This window comes from Crocuta crocuta, unplaced genomic scaffold (genome assembly GCF_008692635.1).
Source record: "Crocuta crocuta isolate KB4526 unplaced genomic scaffold, BGI_CrCroc_1.0 scaffold151, whole genome shotgun sequence".
NCBI lineage: Eukaryota > Metazoa > Chordata > Mammalia > Carnivora > Hyaenidae > Crocuta > Crocuta crocuta.
In genome coordinates, this window is record NW_027527942.1 from 19,688 (window position 1) to 41,618 (window position 21,931).

At 38.9% G+C, this 21,931-nt stretch overlaps 1 pseudogene; it reads right to left on the reverse strand.

Annotated features, from left to right (window-relative positions):
- The window catches only part of LOC144221848 (inositol 1,4,5-triphosphate receptor associated 2-like), a 37,644-nt pseudogene extending 19,098 nt beyond the window's left edge, over positions 1 to 18,546 (reverse strand).
- Positions 18,547 to 21,931: the final 3,385 nt, after the last annotated feature.

Consider the following 21,931-nt stretch of genomic DNA (forward strand, 5'->3'; position numbering starts at 1 on the left):
AAATATATCATTTGACTTTGGAAATCAGATAAAACTGGCTTTTACTTCAGCCCCAAATCTCAACTGTTTGACCTTGGATAAAGGACCTTTTCTTTAATAACTTTGGGGGCAAGGCAAGATCACCAAGCCTTCATTTTTTCGCATGTCAAGTATTTATTATAATACTTCCAACATTCACCCATCCATTCAATAAATTACATATCAGGCACTGTGTAGTCACTGGGGATACTGCAGTAAATAAGAAAAAAATAAAAATAGCCCTGCCTCTGTGGATTTTATGTTTCAGTGAGGGAAAATGAAAGAAAATAAAAATGATGCCACATTTGCTAGGACGCTTTGCACAGTAAACCCAGAATGAATGATATTGTTTATATACATTTATTATAAAATTATATATGTATCCTGTAGCATTAGAGATGACTTTGATTATTTTAGCAAGTACCTAAGCAAGATTCAAGTCTCAACTTTAAAGTACTTGGCACAAGCCCTAATGGAGCAGAGGCCACGAGGCACCCACAGCGTTCAAGTAAGACAGAAGCAGAACTCAGTCCCTCAGTCTCATGGGTCATGAAACTTCCTTGGTCCTTAGCAAAGAGCCCTACAATCTCAGAACCAACCTAATATTATTTATTGGTCAAGTTTTATGTGTTATAATCTATGTCTAGTTCTCATATTGCAAGATTTAGTTCTTGGCAATGGATTCTACCATTTTTACAAAGTACTAAGTCAAAGAATCCCTTTAATATGGTTCTGTAGAGATGTCTATATTGGGAGAACACCATTCTGTACTCAGAGTAGAAAAATAAAAGCAGTATTCCTTCCTCAGAGTGCTACATGTTTCCCTGGTAGATAGACAATTCTAGTTTGACAAGCTTAAGAAAATGTACCTCTTTCAAAAGGAATTATGACCTTTCTCTCACTTTTATTTAACATTTATTGAGTAAGTCTTTCACATAGCTCAGAAGTGAATAAGGAAAAGGTGAGGCAGCATATGGAATTTGTTCTGATTTTGTGAAAGGTTTCGATTTGATCCCTTAAGGGTTTTTGAGGTGAAATTCATTACCAGGGGTGAAGTATGAAGCACAGACCTTCATCACTGAATATCACAAGTCACTTAAAACTATTCTGGGAATCCACTGAGTTCTCTTCTTAAATGAGAAAATTGTGTTTTTGAAGACAGGGTAGAGAAAGGTAAATTTTCCTAGATTAATTATAGACTTAGAACGTCAGCATCAAATAGTCCAAGTATACTTAAGATAATTGTAGAGATAATGGAAATGCGATGATGATATTTTAGAACCACAGACTACTAGGATACAAACACAAATAATTGTTTTCTTTTGTAGCAAAAAGCTTTTGGCTGCTCATTTCCATTTAAGAGGCTCAGACATATGGCATTACGCATTGCTCGGCAGGCATTTTCTTAATTGGAAAACATGTATGCCTCTTTGAGAGTCACCAGGATACTCTGGAGAAAACATTTGAGCATCCATAGATGTTCATGTCTGTTCCTTTTTACCTGCATCAGAAGCTGTATGTTAACAAACTCCGTTGCATTTGGGTGACAGCAATCACTATTTCTAGCTTGCTTAAGTGTGTGGGCTGAGGTTAAGGAAAGGAAAAATCTCTAGAAGAGGAGATAATGCTTTTAAAGTCTTCACTGCATCCATTTAGAGGGAAAGATGCATGGCAAGGTCAAAGAACTAGAATGCCCGTATTTATAGAGGATGCATTGGAAATCAGCAGACGTTTTCAAAGGTCTCCACTCTTTTTCCAACTAGAAATGGATTCCAAAAGATATTGCTGTCTCACAGCCATGGCTTTAGGTTTTGGGGAAAGGGTCCTCTGAGAAAGGCTTACTGTTGTCCAACAGCCTCTTCCCCCTCATCTCCCAGCAAACTCTGGGAGGGATATAGGGAGAGGGGTCCAGTGCTGGACTCAGGGACATCTTTGGGAGGTGGTGGTGTTACCAACACTTCATGCGTCACGTTTCCTAACCCTATACCATTGTTCTCTAAGAAAAATTGCATGCCAGGGAACAGATGTTATAGCTTTTCTCTCCTAGTATAACCATAGGAGAGTTAATCCAAGCAGCTTGCATTGGTTCATGAAGTATGAGGTATGCAGATAAAAGATTAAAGGTCTTTTAGAACGAAGAAGATCTGTCACATCTCTTGCCCCACAGAACTGACATTTGCTCAAGTTCATTGCTAATGTACTAGTCTTTTGTACTCCCAAAGGCTATAAGCCCAATACTATAGGACATGAAGGTCCTGGGAATTCAGACTTGTATTAAAGCTCCCATTCAAAGGCTCCAAAGCATGTTGCCTTAGTTTTACACCTGTCTCCTTTCCCAATTAGGTAGTGCCCATTTATCTGTTGTGATACAATTCTGGATAACTGAGGCATAGACGACAACTAGTCTGAAGAGATTGCTTAGGGTGATTGGCCACGCTGAGAGCAATGTGTAAGGGTTCTATCTGCCAATCAAGCCATCTGTGCAGTATTTCTTCTGAGAGGCACCAGGCAGTTATAACAGAGTGTGGACTTTCTGTTCAGCCTACCTGAGTTTTGATCTCAAGTCCACCTGCTAGTGCCTTTGGGCAAATATTTTCATCTCTCTGTGTTTCAGCTTCATTTTCTGTGAAATGGGTTAATAATAATGTCTACATAGAAAAGTTAGGATACTTAAATGAGTTGCTACCTGAACAGTATTTGAACAGCATCTGGCACATAGTAAGTGCTGTAAGTTTTCTGTCATTATCAATAGGCAGAAGTTCTTTATCATCTCAAGCTTCACTGGTTCTGTGAACTCCCTTGAAATTGTATACAGAATCTAATGTGGCTGCTCATATATAAAATTTTTTGGCAGAGTGCTCCCTAACACTGTTCATCAAAGTCGTCCCTGAAATAAAAATGCTTAAGAACCACTGTACCAGACTATGTAAGTCTCCCAACATGAAGACTTAGTTTCTATCATTACTAAATGATCTGGGATCCTATAAATAACAAATCTTCAAGTAACATAATCATTAAGAATCTATAGGGTATGTGAAAGCTATTGGTTAGGTATGCTAAGTTTGTTTTCTACAACTTCCTTTTCCATATGAGAGATGATTCTTTCTTATCCACAATTACAAGGAGAGGTTAGTTAGAAAGATCAATGAGCTACATTAATCAAAGAGAACATTACCGTATTGAATAGCCCCCAAATTTGAGCATTTTATCCAGCCTTTGAGCTGCCCTGCATTAATGTAGTGACCCACTAGATGTCAATGTTTCCATGAGAATGAGGAAAAGCATTGTGTTGTCATCCTTAAAGCAAAGGATTAATTGATAGCTATGAAAAGTTAGATGAAATAAAATGTTCTCCTTGCTCTTCACACGAAGATAAGCTAATAACTTTGAACACAATTTCACTCCTCTGCATTCACCAAATGTCCAATTACATATCCTCTCTGCCTGGACCTTCAAAACAATATAAAATTGAATGAAGGGAATGCAAGAAGTCACAGGAGGATTTCGGCAGAGCACCATCCAGTTCAGAAACAAAGCAATTCAATACATGTCTCCAAGACTTCTAAATGCAATGACTTAGTAAGTAATGTTCTTCCTGTATCTCTTCCTATGTCCTTTTTCTTTTAGCTTTGGGACATTAAAAAAAAAAGTCTCTTGATGAAAACAGTATTTCAGCCATGTTTCTTCAAGTAGGCTTGCTTAATTGGACAAAGATGACCCTATTTGAATCGTAAGTCTGTGTGGAATAGTTCTGTGTTTTCAGATGCTCTGTTTTCCCCATTTATCTGAGCACATTTTAGATGCTGTGCCTCCACCATCAGACCCAGCTAATTAGCAGAGCCACAAAGAGCTATCTAAAGAGGCAAGGAAACATAATAGATGGGATATAGGAAAATTATATAAGCAGAAGTATCTAAATGACTAAGGAGGATGCTGAAAGCATTAATTCAAGGAAAACACCAGCACAAGGGCTTCCTGGTATCCTGTGCTTGTGGTTTTATTCAGTACGTGTTCTTTTCTCCAGGAGCAGGGAGCAAAGCCAATGTGACTTTACAGTGTTCTGTTGCTTGTGCATGGAAACTTCCCCAATGTCAAATATCACCTGGGAATTTAAGATCTACCATGTTTACTAAAACATCAAACCCAGGAAGTTTCTCAAATACCTGCTTGAGTTAAACAGAAAGACTGATTAGGGTGGAAATGCTTTTCTAATCAAAACAGTAGGAAAAATGTGTTCCAGGGATCCAGCCTCCTAGGTTATTTTCAGAGCTGACAACCACAGAAAGCAGATGGCCTCAGAGGCTGTGCTGGACACTGGTTCGGAAACATAACACAAGGTTAACAGTGACATATGCTGTCATCTGTGAGGTACCAGAGTTCCAAGAAATATGCTAATTTCAGGGTCTTCTCTGAAATAGTGTTTCCTCTGTGCATTTTCTAAAAGTTAATGTAATCAAGGCTTAAAATGGCTCAGGGAAGGGAGCCATTTTATTTTCCTTTGAAGGTCCCCGGGGAGCTTCCTCAGAATCCAATCCCTTTACTCCATCTTTTGCAGTTTCCTCTTCCAACATGTTGAAAGTAAAAGTGATTGTGAAAAACGGTTTATTATTTTTCAGTAAGACAATACTTCAGTATAATGGTCTAAACATCCTAGAAATGTAATTCTTTACTTTTAAAGCAGTGTAGATGGATTATTTATGTAAACCAAGGGTTTTAGACTTGAAAATATCCAGATTAATATACATGGTGAGGTTTAGGGCTAGCAGGTGCTAGCAAGACTGTTCTCAAAGAAGTCCTCCTTTTCCTCTCGCAAGTTGTCACTAATGTCTGAAATGGCCCCATTAGAGATTCACAAGAGAAATGCCTTCATCAGATTACCATCATTAATGTCTACTGTGAACTCATTTCTTTGCCTCTTTCTAATGTCATGGGAAAGATGGCAGAAAACAAGTGTGTAGGGTTCTTCCCAGAGAGAGTAGGTCAGGTGGATTCCCCCGGGTAGTGGGAGCATAAGGGAGCCCCGGAAGTGTGGGGGTATGAGGTAGACAGAAGTATCCAAAAATTAAGTAGGATACCTCAAGTGCTAATAATAAAATCTCAGGAGAACATTATTTTTTTAAGTTGACTCTATTATTTTGGGGGGAGGGAGAGAGAGAGGGAGAATGAATGAATGATGTGCATGAATGTGCACAAGTGGGGGGGGGAATAGAGACAAGGAAAGAGAGAACCTCAAGCAGGGACCTCTAAAATCAAGATGCTTAATGGACTGAGCCAGCCAGGTGCCCCAGGAGAACATGTTTTATCTCCTCTTTAATTTTTTATCAGAAGACACTGAGAACAGGACGTTGGTTCTTGAAAATTATGTAACCATTTTTACCTGAGAAGTGCCATTATCTAATGAGAAAAAGTAGAATTACACGGAAGAGGTAATGAATGGGGTTCTTGGTATGATGGTATGCTGAGTTTAGTAAATCATTTGCTCTCCACTCCAGGGCTGTTAGGAAAGACACCTACCCTTCTCCCTTTTTCCCAGCTGTGGATCCCTTATGTAAGTACAGGGCTATCATGGTTTCAGAGGCAGCCACATGGTTTTCAAGAATTGCTTTACTACTTATGTGCTGTTCACCTTGAGAATTTCCCTTACCCTTTCTAAACTTCAATTTTCTCCTCCTTAAAACAGAAAAAAACCCAACAACAACCTACCATATTCTGTCTAAACAAGTCATAGGGGAGTTTTAAGTTTAAAATGACAACTAAGTGTAAATGGGTTTTGTGAACAGTGAGATGCTTTACATGATCTCTTGAGTGTAATTATTTGTATACATAGTGTAATCATGTCCTTTTAAAGTCTTTCTGGTCACAAAAACTAAAGTAATTGTAGGTAAAAATACATCTAGTATGTTCTTTGTTAGGAAGCATGGAAATGTGTATAAGAAGATTAGAAGAAAGTTATACCTCTGAGAAAGGAAAACAAGAAAGAAATACTGTGGGATTTTATTGGACCTCTGACAGCGGCACAAACTTTACAATGTGATGTTAGTAGATGAGGGGGTTGGAGTGAGATTGTTGGGCTTGTCACAATATCCTTCTGATGTTTTCTTTGGAGATGAAAAAGATAAGGTAATTTTTAAAAAGCATATCCTAAATGCTGACTTGGCTTGTGACCCTTTCCAAACATTTGTGATCACTCATTTTGATGGCCTTTCTGATGTGACTAAACCTTATGAGTTATTTTTATGAAGATCTTGCAAGGTTGCCAGATAACTAATTGCGGTGGAAAACAGCCAAGGAGTGGGGCCCAGAGTAGTGCACAGTATGGCTTGTCTCCCTAGCCTGTTAGTTATCAGCTTCCCTAATCATTCTAACAACCTCCTTTCAAAACTGAACACACCTATTTTTATATAATCTATTTTTATTTTGTCTGTGTCGTGTATGTGTTTGTAAATTGCTTGTGTCTTATCATCTCCTCCTCAACACAGCCTGCACTTTTTATTATCTTTTAGACTATCTTCAGGGACCAAGGTATTTAGACACATGGGTCTTGCTCTGATGTATGTCCTTTCACCTTTATGGAAAGGAAGATGGGATCTAGATTCAACTGTGCTCCTTACTTGTACAAATTTTATAATTATCTTTACAAAATTGGACCTTTATCTTCTCATGAAGACTCAAAAGAGGAAGCTTAGCTTATTCCTTCACATTATTTCACTCATGAAATGCTGTTGAGTGCATGTTGCATGCCAAGGCTTTGTAGGGACTGGACTTGTCTGACAGAGGTGACAAGAATTCTGTCTTTGAAGAGTAGAATAAAGATTTCAGAGAAAGAAAAACTCAGAGAAGGAGAATATCAACTGGGTGAGGTCACAGAAAGGTAGGCCCTAGGTGCTGAGCTTTCAGATTCAGATATATTTGTACTTCACTCGTTTCCTTTATCCCAACCCTCTTTGAAAGAGGATATCTCCAAGGCATTCCATTTTGTCCTCACACTTTGTCTTCCCATTGTGGAACTCCTTATCAGTGATAGGACAGTTCAGATTATTATGTATCTTAGGTGTCTCCTTGACCTTAAACTGGGCTTTACCAAAGTTTCTTCATAATGGTAGGATATAGAAGAAGTGTTCTTGGGACAGCTAGTAAGACCGCACTAAGAAACAGGACTCCATCATCAAAGAATACACAGAATGATTAAGGGTTCTGGGGATTTGACAGAGGTGATAAGAGAGAAGATTAATGAGGAGGGGAGAAGGCACTGAATGTATAAAAGTGCTCAATACCAGTGTACAAGTAAACTCAGGTGAAGTAAAGCAGAGGTTACAAGTGAAGGAAGGGGGTCAGTCATTAACCCAAATCCTACGCATCGAGATCTTTTGTGGATACTGTGGGAAGGTGAATAAACTTGTCACCGTTCTCCACTAGACCTTCCTTCAATCCTCCAAGTTCCCCCTCTAGCGATAGCTGAAAACAATTCTTGGCTAAGAATTGTATCTGAATGTAAAGCATCAAGGGACTGATTATAAAATCTTAAGAAATGATGCCTTAAAATAAGGAACTGTAAAAGTCATCTGGATGGCTCTACTTGCTGATTATTTAGATGGGGGAGTGGATCTGTGTTCTTAACATGCCCTTTAAATGGTCCAGAGTGATGGCAGACATAACGGTAGAGGCAGTCCTCCTCTATCTACAAATGTGGTTGAACTAGTTTGTTGGTCCAGATGCTAATACCATTCTGCTGGCTCTTCATCTGATGGTTGTGGCTCAGGGTGGACACTGATTAGCATACTAATTATACCATTAATTCCAAATTAAGATAGATAGATAGGTATATAGATAGAAGGAAAGGAAGGAAGGAAGAAAGGAAGAAAAGAAAAAGAAAAGTTCTCAGTGACAGATCAAGGGAAGAATATCTGGATTTGAGGCCAAGGAGATATCTATATGAAGAGAAGGTAAGGGCAAAAAAGGACTTATCTTACCTAAGGATGAAACTCCATCTTTGTGCATAAATATACCAGTATATATAGAAGCAGAAATATACCAATTTACATAGAAGCAGATTTATTACAGTATCTTTTAAAACAGGAAATTGTTGGAAAGTACATAAATATCTTCCATGAAAATAATGTACACCTACATTATAATCCTTGATGGATCCTATTTCATTTTATCCTTTTATGCATGTCTATTTTGTTTTCCTTAGGATAAACTTCTTGAAAGAGAATTACTGTGTCAAAGGATATACATGTATTAATTGATTCAATATATTTTGTAATCTGCATTATTTTGAAAGATTTTGAAACATTTAAACTGATGGTTTGAGTGATGATTGAGTAATTTATACCCCCAACAGCAAAGTATGAAAGTTCATATTTCTTCATCTTTTAGACATTAGGTATTTTTCCCCTCCAACCTAATAAATAACTGTTGAATTTTCTTGGCTTTATAGTTTTTATTTCTTTGATTATTAATGGCTTTGATCATTAATAATGGCTCATTGGCCATTTTTATTTCTCTTTACTGGTTACTTCTTCATGTCCCCAGACCATTTTAGGGGATGCTTTTTTGTCTTTTTCATATTCTTTTAAAGAACTGTTTATGTATTCACATCATATGTGTTGCAAATACCTTTTTAACATTTTTTTTGTCTTCAAATTAGTGTTTTTATTTCCTGTGGGCATCTTTTCACTTTCTTTTTTTTAAAAATAGTTTATTGTCAAGTTGGTTTCCATATAACACCCAGTGCTCATCCCCACAAGTGCCCTCCTCCATGCCCATCACCCCCTTCCCCTTTCCCTCACCCCCATCAGCCCTCAGTTTGTTCTCACCATTTAAGAGTCTCTCATGGTATGCCTCCCTTCCTCTCCCCCGCTATTTTTCCCCTTCTTCTCCCCCATGGTCCTCTGTTAAGTTCCTCCTAATCCACCTATACGTGCAAACATATGGTATCTGTCCTTCTCTGCCTGACTTATTTCGCTCAGCATAACACCCTCAAGTTCCATCCATGTTGCTACACGTGGCCAGATTTCATTCTTAAATGCTTTTTATTCATTTTTTTAGAGAGAGAGAGAGAGATACAGTGACAGATACAGTGACAGAGACAGAGACAACGCAAGCAGGGGAGGGGCAGAGAGAGGAGACACAGAATCTGAAGCAGGCTTCAGGTTCTCAGCAGCACAGAGCCTGATGTGGGGCTTGAACTCAAGAGCTGCTAGATCATGACCTGAGCTGAAGTTAGACACTTAACTGACTGAGCCACCCAGGCGCCCCTGCATTTATTAGTCTTTTATTTTCATTTCTGCTATTGGTGTCATGCCTAGAAAGATTTTTCCACCATGATTTAATTTAAAGTAAACACATATTTTCTCCTACTATCAGTATGGCTTACTCACTTTATAGAAGTTTCTTTCAACCTGATGAAATTTATAATGGTAGAAAGTAGGAATCTAACTTCTTCTCTCCAAATGTTAGCCAGTTTTCCCAATACCACTCACTGGGGTATCTTCTATATTACATTTTAAATTTTCCTGTGTTCTTCTGTTTCAGACTTGTCTATTCTTATGCTTATTACCACATTGTTCAGATATTATAATTCTAAACTACACTAATATATGATAGATTTTATCCCCACCATATCACTCACTTTTATGTGCTTTACAGTAATTTTTATCCAATTACAGGAAGAAGCTAAATGTCAGAAAATAAAAATCTAAAGGTCCTAGTGTTAAAGAACTATCTCTTGTCAGTAGGAGAAGACGAAGTATCAGGGATTGTTTTTGATGATTTCAAAAAGGATAAAGCTTATCTAGCAGAGGAATCCAATTCTGATTCAACTTCAGATTCTCTAGACTCTGTTGATCCAGTTAATCCTGTAACAACTGCCACTTCAACAGATTTGGAAGGCAATTTGATGGCCTCCATAAAGCTGCCTTGTAATACCCAGGACCAGAATAACTCCTGGCTGGCAAGACATTCAATTAAAAGAGGTAGCATTCATATGAGTGATGCAGAGTCAGACATGAGGCACTCAAACCTTACATTTCATAATCAACCAGTGGTAATGAACTATTTCTGTCTTAAAAAGCAACGTACCTCTAGTGACCATATGGTACTTGATATCGAAGGAGGCTCAGGCTTCTACTTGAGCGTCCGCCATCGTTGTCCTTGCTATTGGTTCAGAGTAAAATCTTTGGCACAGGTAGGAGAAATGGACTTTCCAAAAAATGTCTGAGATGAAGACTCTACCAGGAGCTTAAGGAACTAAAGGGACTATCACTGTAATCCCAAAGGTGGGCATATTTTATTGCTTACTATGGATTCACCTTTTCATAACCTTATTATTAAAAACAGTTCCCAGTATAGGTAACGTAGCCTAATTTTAAGGTTATAAAATGCTAACTTTATGAGTTTTCAATATAAAAGCAATCAATAAGATTGATTCTTCTGAAAGCACTGTCTTCACCACCTCAGATTAAGAGATTTAATCTAACTTTGTACAAGAGCTGAAGACCTCATTAGGAGAACTCTAACCAACTCTCATCGGTTATTCAGTCTCTATTTGAATATTTCCAGTCAGGAAGCTCATACTTTTTTAAGGCAGCCCATTCTCTGTTCGTTATTTTTATTAGGTCAAAATAGTTCTTCTTATAACTTCTGCGATTCTATTTTCTGGAGACCCCATAGCACACACGTACCCTCTCTTTGACAAGTCAGCTCTTTAAATATTTGAAAAGAGTAAATGTCTGCAGGATCTTCAGGTTGCCCCTGCTCATCTGTAGTGCGAGTCTCAGAACTTGCATGTTTCCTCTCTGGTTTATCAGAATCTGGAGCTCCAAACCAAATGCAAATTCTGAGTCAGATTCAATCAACAGAGAGTATAGTAAAATGAATCATTTTAAAAATCAGATCTATTTCTCTTTGTATCCCCAGCGTGTAGCACAGAGCTCAACAAGTATGTAGTATGTGCTTATTAAATATGTGAAGTCCTAAATGTATCATTGAGACACTTTAGATCCTCTTCATGATCATTTTAACAAAAATAGGTTGTGTTTTCTGAACAGAATGCAATTCTTGCACACATATGCCCAAATTCCTTGAAATGTGTGGGAGAACTCATACTAGCACAGATTGAATAAATTTAACCTGCTTCAATTTGGCTTAGGTAGCTTCAAGTGTTATACAGATTTGATCTGATTTCTGTTCTGTTTATAGTTCTAGGACCCAGAGGAGAGGTTTGGTTCCTGGCAGATCCACGTATCTCACAAAGGAACATTTCATGTGGAAAGTTCCTGTCATTTCCCAGTGCACAGACATTGGTCTTTTTAAATGTGCTGGTGTTAAGAGGATGCTCACCTCTTTGTTTCATGACCTGGCAGTTTGTTTCTCAGCTGCAGTGTTTCTGCCATTGCCAGAGGCGTTTCTGTTGAACCTGGCAACTGTTCGTGCACTTTCTCCAAAACGGAAAGCTAATTTAGGCTTTGTAGTGTATGAAGGCCTGCTAGCTCTTACCATTTCTGATTTTATGTGGGCCCCAAATTGTCACTGTAATGAGGCCATTTTTAACTTTTTTCCTCAAATGATTTATTTTTCTTCATGGGTTTTTTCCTCCTGGCATCTGACCTTGTACATTTGTGCTTGAGTTTTATTAGGAGTGCTTTCTATTAATACTCCATGACTTCTTCCATTCTCCTCTGCCTTTCTCGCACCTCAACTTCTTGCTCTAGTTTTTGTATAAGTTTTCCTTTGTCCACAACTGAGACTTGGATCTCTACCTTTCACTGTCTCATAACTACCCAAGTAGTGTATTGTGGACGGTTCCAGGGTAGGATGAGACTCTTCCTCAGGAAGTGAAGAAGAATTAACTGCAATAGAAAGGAACAGTTACAGTCTCAAAATGTCTATAGGGAGAAGTTTGGGGGTGACAATCTGGTTGAAAGAATTGGAGGAAGCGTATGTCTTGGAGGTTGTGTTGAAGCTGTGTTTGCATTAAAGCAACTGATTTATAGAACTGATTTTTATCTTTGCTGAGGAGAGAACATGATCACGATTATTGTGACAACTATTTGCTACCTCTCTGCACCACCCCTGTGCCTTCACTCCAGATATTAAATGGTCTGAGAGAGAACCTCCTGAATGCTTGCCTCCTCTCTTCCAGTTATTCCTTCTCTAAGACCTGCTTTCCTCCAGTTTTATGATAAAGCTGGGAGGGACAAGGCCAGCTATGGAGAATTCAGGAATGTAGTTTCCACTTCAGCTCCATATCTTCAAGATCTAAGCCTGCCTTCCCCAATTTCTTTAGCTTGGCTTCCTACTCTCATGCTTCTTTGGGCAGGTGCTCCCGGGCATATGGTGCGGTAAGAGATAAGTCATGTTGGCCCAGTCGATGCCCGTGTTGGGATTCTGGCTGTGGCATCTATGAATGTGAGGAAACAGGGCAAGTTATTTAGCATCCTTGAGCTTCTGGTACCTTCATTTGAGAAATGGGGGATAAAAAAAAAACCCTACCTTTTAATTTTATTGGTGAATGGGATGATTGAACCAGGTATTGTGTACGTTTTGTATTGGAAAGTGGTGAACAAACACTGTCTCTCCTCTTTCCCCAAAGAAACAATGGAAATTATGTAGCAATCTGGGAAATATAAGGATTCTTTCTTATATATATATATAAGAATATATATAATATATATATATTCTCCCCTTTCTGGTTTCATTTAATTCAGTTCCATTCAATACACTCTTTAACTGGGTTGATATAGCTAATGGGAAAGTGGTGTGTGGAGAGGGATCCAGACTTACAGATGGTGGTTCCTTAGCATTAATTTGACTTAAAGGATTTTACTTGTTCAAAATTCAATAAAAACATATCATAATAATACAATTAACAATTTGCATGTAAACTGCTTGCTAGGAAGCAAATTTTGTGATGGAGTTCTGTGGGTGTATATGCAAGTGTGCATTGTATCCATTAAGGGGCCATCATTTCTTTTCTTCTGCCCAAATGGTACGTGTGTGTGTGTGTGTGTGTGTGTGTGTGTGTGTGTTTCTGTGTTTTTCCCTATATAAAGACCTGATGACTTACTACCTCACAGGTAGCAATACATGAGAACACTCAGTGATACTATAGGCTGTATTCGGGCATATGCTACTGCAAAGAAGGGCCAGGACCTTAGCAAGATCAGCTTTCCTCTAGTTGAATGTCTGGTTTTGAATTCCATCTCCACCACTGATGTTCTGTCTGGCCTGATAAATCATCTTCCTGAGTTCACTTTCTTGACTATGAAGTAAGAGATTTTTAATTTTTCAAGTATCCACCTTGTAGAGTTTGACACAGATTGGAAATAACATTTGTATAAGAGTGCTATACATGTGCTAGTTTTATTAATTAAGGTTGGGGTAGGGGCTTCTTGTGTGATAAGCCAGCACTGTGTTCCCAAAGGCAGAGACCATGATGACCCTATTGGGGAATCAAAAGTTGATGCCCTGTGGGTACTTGTCCTAGAAGCCAGAGGGAGAACAGCTTCTCCCTGCTGAGGATTTCCCCTTCCATTCACTTCCATACTTACTTAGTGAATGCAATAGTGATAGCAGAAAACCTATCAGAAACAGGAAGCTTCCTTAAAAAGCCCTCAAGGTTACTCATTAGACTCTTATCACATGGAATACGATTTTTGAAATGTGTTAATTTTAACACGTCTTAATTGAAGCATGCTACACTTCTTTTGTGTGTGAGTCATCTGAAATCTTGCACTGACCTCTAGAAGGAGACAGTCACATACAAGGATATGAAAAGTGATGCTTCAAGTAGAAGGAAAAATGTCATTCTGATGTGTTCTTTTTCTTTATGTAAATATGGTTATTCTGTAAAAGAAGTACTTCCCACCTTGTCAGAATGGGGTTCTGTGGGATTTCATGTAAAAGAGTAGATTAATAAACTGGAACTCAAAATGACATTGATAATATTAATACAGATGACATTTATTAGAATATGTGTGGGGGAAAAGTAGCTTTACATATGCATTAAGTTGATTTATTTTTTTTATTTTTAATGTTTATTTATTTTTGAGAGACAGACAAAGACAGAACAGGAGCAGGGTGAGGGGCGGAGAGAGAGGGAGACACTATATCCAAAGCATGCTCCAGGCTCTGAGCTGTTAGCCTAGAGCCTGACATGGGTCTCAAACCCACAAACCATAAGATCATGACCTGAGCCGAAGCAGATGCTCATCTAACTGAGCCACCCAGGTACCCCGTGCATTAAATGATTTTAAAATAAACTTCCATTTGGATGAATTTTATTTCTCTCAAATATAGGCATGTTATATTGAAAAATAATTGCATTTATTAGAGTTGAAGATTTGCTATTTTTACTATGTACAAGTTGAGTGTTTTGCTCAAAATGTGTAGAAGGAGAGTTCCCATCATGACTGAGTGCTGGTGGCCAAGGAACTTGGATGTGATCAGGGATGCAAGATGGGTTCACTGCTCTGTAGGGTCCAGGTCTGGGAAGCACTGAATGAACAGATGGTCATGAGGAACATTCTCTCATGAGGTGATGGACAAAACTCTAGTTGCATTCAAGAAGGGATGTCACATGCTAGAGAGATCTGTCTCTGGGTTTGGAGGGAAGATACTAAACATGTTGCTGAGGTTAACTTTAACAGTTCTGTCAAATGGTCCCTAGTCAGCTGTTTTCATAGAACTGGGTACACATCAGTGATGTTTACTCAGGGGCTTCTTATATTTCAGCTAAATGAGGATGAGGCCTAGGAGAGGAGCTGCAATGCCACCAGGTGAAGTCCTCTGTGGGAAGAATACATTCAAAATAAGAAAGAATGCCACAAGAGGAGAAAAGCGGGGACATTAGATAATTTTCCTCTGAGCCAGCAGTTACCTCTTCCTTCTTTCTAGAAGACCAAATTATAATAATGAAGCTCATAGCCAAAGTTGCTTTGGGGCTAGAGTATAAACACCATGATAGGAATGATAGGTCCTCTCTCTGCATAATGTGCAGATGTAAGATTTGTACAACATCACACTGTCCTCACTCTTACACAGTAAATGGATAGATCCGTACATTTGGCTTTTAAGAGAACATGAATATCCTCTGAGAGAAAGTCCAAGTCTCCTAAATGATGCAGCTTTGGGGTGAGTGCTGTTTGTGGTATACTAACTATGGAGTCAGAAAAGTTACACCAACCTTTCTAAAGTGACAAGATTTAGAATATATAAGATGATGGTAGGTAAATAATAGCTTACTTAACCAACAGAATTTTTTTTTAGGATCTAGTTAGCTATGTATAAAAATCTGCACACATAGAAAATATGGTTGTGGTATAGTATTATCTAGCTGAATTTGAATTGCCATGCCACTGTGCCCCACTAAATTAGAATCTGAAAGTGTATCTTCCCTAAGCTTCTAATTAATTTCCATAATGTGGTCCACCTAAAACACACTCTAAAACAGGTAGGATCTGTCTCATCCAATTTCCACAAAGACTTAAATATTCTCTGTAAAAATATAAAAAATACTATTCTAGGTTCCCCTGGGCTTACCTTTCAATCTTCATACTATTTGTGTTTTCAGGCAGTTTGATTAAGTCACCTGTGAGACTGACACAAAGGGTCCTTAAATCCAGTGTCTCTCTGCTATGCACAAATGGGCAGATGCTGCAGCACCTAGCCAAGCATGTAGGAATTTCAGGTGGTGGTCCTTTCCTTAAGCAGTCAGGGCTCACTAGCATGCTTCTTTGTGTATGCTGGGATTAGAAACATATATCGATGTCTTTATCTAAATTAGATCAGGATGCCCGGTAGAATGCACTGCAGTGCTATGTGCTGCAACCCTGAGTGTCCAACATGTGACCTGCTGGCAGAACATGCAGAGCCAGTGGACATGCAAGAAAGTATAGGGAGCAAACTTGGCCAACTTGGGTGGAATATTTACTGTGTATAATAAGGCACCATCCATCCTTCCCACAGCAGAACTTATCACCAGCCACAAGAAGCTCAGGTGGTGGGTATTACTAGCATTTCTATTCTACAAGTGAGAAATAGGAGGCTAATTGATTTTTCCATGACCAAGTTGAGAGGTGGGTACAGAACACCAATCATCTGGCTACAGATCCAAGTACTGAACCATCACCTGTTTCAACTTTCTGTCCCTGGCCTTTAGACATTTGAATGTTTGATCCATTTTTTAGATAGCATCTCTTCTTAATATGCCTGTGTCATCTAATCCCTTAGAGAAAAGAAATCCATCCATTAAGACACTGGCTATCTACCATTTCCTGGTGTAAATAGCCCACTAGAGCATTAACCAAAAGCAAAGTAAAACAAAGCTAAACAAAAAATCAGGCCAAACATTTTTAGCCTTGAACTACTGATCAAAGAAGATNTTCATGAAGAGAGGTAAAGATAAGCTATTTTAAACAAACAGAACAGTAAGACGTAAAGTTTTCTCGGCAGAAAGCATATTTTTAGGAAAACCTTCTCTGTTTAATACACTAACTTCAGTTCGGATCCTGATGAATTATATACAACATAATTTGCAATTAAGATGCTTGAAAGTAATTAGCTGTAATAATCCTTGACTATGAAGCAGTATAACCTAATATTGAATATCATAGACTCTGGAGTCAGGAAATGTGGATTCAAATCCCAGATTTGCCACTGTTTTGTGGCCTTGGACAATTCACTTCACCTGTCTAAGCCCTTGTTTATTCCTCAGTATAATGAGAATAATTATATATCTACTTCAAAAGTTTGTAAATTTCCAAGCTCAGTTCCTATATTATATAGTAAGCAACCAGTAAGTAACTCATTAGTATATAAGTCTGTGATGTTTGGGGGATATATAGAATAATGATCAGACAGGAGTATCAAAGTTATGTAGCTATTAGTTATTGCCATGAGTTTAGGTTTATTTCTTCAGGTGTTATTCATAAAGTAAAAAGAACAACAGGGTGAGTATGAACCATTTAGGGTGGAAGAATGAGGTGAAAATAGTTCGTGAGGAAGATTGAGGGATGGCTGGAGAAATAGAAATAAAATTATGCAAGAGGGAATGTATTAGGGTATTGAAAGAACTAAGTATATATGAGGGTATTTACTATAGGAATTGGCTCATGTGATTCTGGAGGCCAGAAAGTCTCACAGTCTGCCCTCCCCAAGCTGCAGAACCAGGAAACCTGGTGGTGTCATTCAGTCTGAGCTCATATCGCTCAGAACCAGGGAGGCCAATATCGTACTTCGGATTCTAATGGCCTGAGAGTCTTGGGGTGGATGGTATAAATACAGGTTTGAGTCTGAAGGCTTGGGAATTAAGAATGCTGATGTCCAAGACCAAGATGAGGCAAACAAAAAAGAACAAATTAGCTCTTCCTCCACCTTTTTGTTCTATTCAGGCGCTCAAGTCTTCAGTGGATTGGATGATTTCTGTCCAGGTGGATGAGGATGATCTTCTTTACTTAACCTGATTCAAAAGCTAATGTTTTCTGGAAATACCCTGATAGACATGCCCAGAAATCATGTTTCACCAGATCCCTTAGCCCAGTCAAGTTGTCATACAAAATTAACCTTCATGAATCCACCCCTTGTCAACTTGGCACCCACATACGTCACCTTAAACCATATTTAATCTCCAAATAAAGATAATTAACAAGGTCATAATTCTGCCTAACATGAGACAACTATTCTACATTCAACTAAAATACCACTAATCCTTTCTTCAGAAAGGAGGTAAAGTCCATTAGTGGTGTTTATTCTTCTCCTGATGTCCCATAACTTAAATACTTTGATGTGAAATTAATAATACACAAATACTGGGGCGCCTGGGTGGCTTAGTCGGTTAAGCGTCCGACTTTCGCTTAGGTCATGATCTCGCAGTTTGTGGGTTCGAGCCCCGCGTCGGGCTCTGTGCTGACTGCCAGCTCGGAGCCTGGAGCCTGTTTCAGTCTGTGACTCCCTCTCTCTCTCTGACCCTCCCCTGCTCACGCTGTCTCTCTCTCTCCTAGAAATAAATAAAACATTTAAAAAAAAATACACAAATACTGATATACCATGAGCACATCTTATGTTACATCATAAAGAAAACAAAGACTGCTTTAGTGTGTGTGTGTGTGTGTGTGTGTGTGTGTGTGTGTACATACAAACGTATTCAGAACAAAAACGAGGAAGAAATGGCAATTAGGGTCCTCAATTCTGTAACTGGTCTTGTGGTCTTAGCTGATCTTTTAACTACCTTTTTCTACTACCCGTTCTGTCTGTAGTCTTTAGCAAGCACCTTAACTCATCACAGTTTTTAACCCAACAGGGTGATTCAAATTTTAATTCATGAGGCGTCTGAACCATTAGGAGTCTTTTCTGGACTGAGTTATTATAGTTTCTATTGACCTTCATCACAGGGCATGGTAATACCAAGAGATGGCCTCCATTCCAGACATACTCTTTTCTATTTCCATTGTGGAGTAGTAGTCCAATTTCTCCTTGGTAGTCAGGATCAGTCTCCCCAGCCAACACTACAATTGCCTTCCTCGCCATTGATTCAAACACATTAGAAGCCCAGAGTGGCTAGGTGGCAGTCGAGTAGAATCATTGTGTCTCTTGGTAGAACTATTACTTCCTCTGGAACGAAGATTTCTAGACCAGGAGAACATAAAGTGACAAACATGGGAAATGAAAATTTCACTGCTTGGTTACCAGAGGTAATAGTAAATGGTGCCATTTCCATTTCCACTTCTTAGTTCCTGGACCCCTGAATCCCGGCTATTGCAGAATCCACACTATACTGGATGCTGGGTCAAAGCATAAAGAACCTTCTGGAGAACCTTTCTCCAGCCCTGTAAGGAATTGTCATCTAGCCAGCCCTACAACCGAGTCTTCAAAAGGTCATTTCACCATCCTATCAAGCCAACTGCTTCAGGATGGTGGAGAGCAGAGTAAGACCAGTGAGTTCCATGAGCATGGTTCCGTTTGCCTCTCTTCATTTACTGCAAAATGAATCTCTTGATCAAAAGCAGCATGTGAAATACTGAAAAGAAAATGAGATACACAGCACCAAAGAAATTCCAGTTAACTAGTTAGATGAGGAAAAATATGCCCACTGACTCTGACAATTGTATATGTTGTGGGCAATTTACAAATTTAGTTTATAGTAGGTAGAAATGACCTTCCAAGTGTGGATTACAAGTGTGCCACTTTAGAGTGAAAAGGTTGGTAGGTAAAGGAATCAATGAAAGGGTTTTCCGTTGTTACCATAAGTTGTTTTTGTTCTTCAGGTAGGAAAAGGCATGTACTGAATGCCAAAGGGCCAGTTGTGGTAAGAGAATGGTTTAAAATATAAAGGAGAAGGTGAATCACAATCCCTTGAAAGGAAGGGAGGACTGGGATATAGAGCCCAGGTTCTTTCATGAATTCTCTTGTCGTTATTCTACCTATACAGCAGTTACTTCTTGTCAGGCACCAAAACAAGCACAGGAGACATTGTGGCAAACCAGACTTATAAATCGTGATTCTCCTCTTCGTGAAGCTTTCACTTTACAGTTTGGATTTTATTCCAAGTCCAAGGAGATGAAGTCATGGAAGGAATTTAAGCAGATATATTGTCTTATTTGTTACATAGCATTGTTGTGGTAGTGGCTCATCAGTATGTAAGGAACAGAGTAACATGTTACAGTCATCCACAGGAAAGTAATAGGAAACACTTTAAAATGGTTCTGGGTAGCTCATGGTCTAGTGAGGTGAGGACGTGGATTCTTTGCCCTAGCTCTTCCATCTGCCTGGGACCTCCTTTCCCACAGTGTTTGCAAGGCTGGCTCCATCTTGTGATTCATTAGCAGCTTAAACTTCACTCTGGCAGAGAAGCCTTTCTTAATTCCTCAGTCTAAAATAGCTACCAAGTTGCTCTCTATCACCCAATCTTAGCTCTTTGTACAGATTTATCTAACTCTACGTAACAATATGAAGCTATTTATATATAGATACTTATTTTGTTTATATTTTATTGACTCTCTTTCTCTATTGGAATCTAAATTTCATGAGAGAGAGTTAAAAAAAAAAGGGGGGGGGGCGCCTGGGTGGCTTAGTCGGTTAAGCGTCCGACTTTCGCTTAGGTCATGATCTCGCAGTTCGTGGGTTCGAGCCCCGCGTCGGGCTGTGTGCTGACTGCCAGCTCAGAGCCTGGAGCCTGTTTCAGTCTGTGACTCCCTCTCTCTCTGACCCTCCCCTGTTCACGCTGTCTCTCTCTCTCCTAGAAATAAATAAAAACATTAAAAAAAATTTCATGAGAGAGCAAGGGTATTGTGTGAATTTCACAACTGTGTCCCTGCATCTGGAATAGAGCCTGGTACATCAAGCAGGTGACTAATGAATGGATATTATGAATAAATACATAAAAGCATAATATTAATATAATGTAACTGCTGAAACAGAAACATGCACTGAACACTATGTAATATAGAATAAGAAAATCTGCAGGCTAAGTATCATTTGTATATCAATAGACAAGGATCCCAGGGGACTTTCTTTTTTTTCTTTAAACATAAATAATTTGTAATTTATTCTAGTTCTTTTTTTTTTTANATTTTTTAACTGCATCTCTAATTGCCTGATTGGCCCATTCTTTGTTTAGAAGGGTGTTCTTTAACCTCCATGTTTTTGGAGGTTTTCCAGACTTCTTCCTGTAATTGATTTNATCCCCCTCCTCGGGACTTTCTATTTTAAAGTAGAGATGTAAGCAATTAATAACTCACCATACTTCTAGTAAAAAATGCAGGTGGGCTTTGAACTCGAGTTGAAGTGGGTTCAAGTTCTACACACTTTACACTCCTTCATACTGCCTCTCCTTTCTCCCATGGTGAAAACAGGGTGGTTTTTATTAATTCCTTATAGGCTAAAGGGATGTATTTCTCTAGTTATTAACATAGAAGACAGTTTAATGTGATCAGCTGAGGAATGAGACAGACCTGTGTTTGAAGCCTGACTCAGCTGCCTATGAGCTGTGCGACTTAATCTTTCTGGCCTTTCATTAAATGAGATGATACATATCAAGTGCTTTACACAGATGCTGGCCCATAGTAAACAGTTCATAAATGTTGCTATTTTCATTCTAATAGTCTCATTAACATGGGCACTATTATTATGACTCACTTGAAAGAAAAGCTGCCACTTCAAAAAAGAAACTAGGCTGTTTCTAGATTCTTCTGTCATTGTTACCGAAAGCTTGGAACTTGGAGGCAGCAGCATCTGAAAATTTCTTGATCTTAAAGACCTAGGTTTGCATCGTGTCACAACCCTTGTCACTTGCACCAAGGATGTCACTGATGAAGTCTGAGTGAGATGCTCTAAATATGACAGGGATCAAGAAGAGGGAAAGAACTCCGTGGACCAGAGCGGAGTCCTTCTAGGCTGGGCACAGCAGAAGCAGAGGCCTGGGAAAGGTAGAAATACAGAAGTTCTGTTCACAGCATGGTGAGTAGGGAGGCTTGGCTAGAGTGGTGGGTCCTTCTGGGGGCTCTTAGAGAGGACATTGTCTTGTCAGAAACCAAACCTATCTGTTGTTACTTTAACTGCTTTGAAGAGTTTTCTTTCAAGGAAAGTACCGTCATTCTGCAGTCAGAAATTAAATCTGATATTTTCCTTAGCTTTATTTACATGGATTTTGGAAAAATGCCACTTAAAACAAATTAGCTTCCTCCTCCTTAACAAAGTGTTCTGTTAACACCCCAAAGTGATCCCATTGTACCTTTCCCATGCGTGTTTTAATGAGCTCTTTTTATCTTTAAAACCCTGTAGACCTTCCCTAACACCATCTGAAAGCCTTCAATTTGTTGCATTCCTACCCAAGAATCTTGCCTCTGATACCTGTGTGTCAGGAGACATGCATAACTATGTTCAGTCTTCTATCATTTGTAATCACAAAAGATAG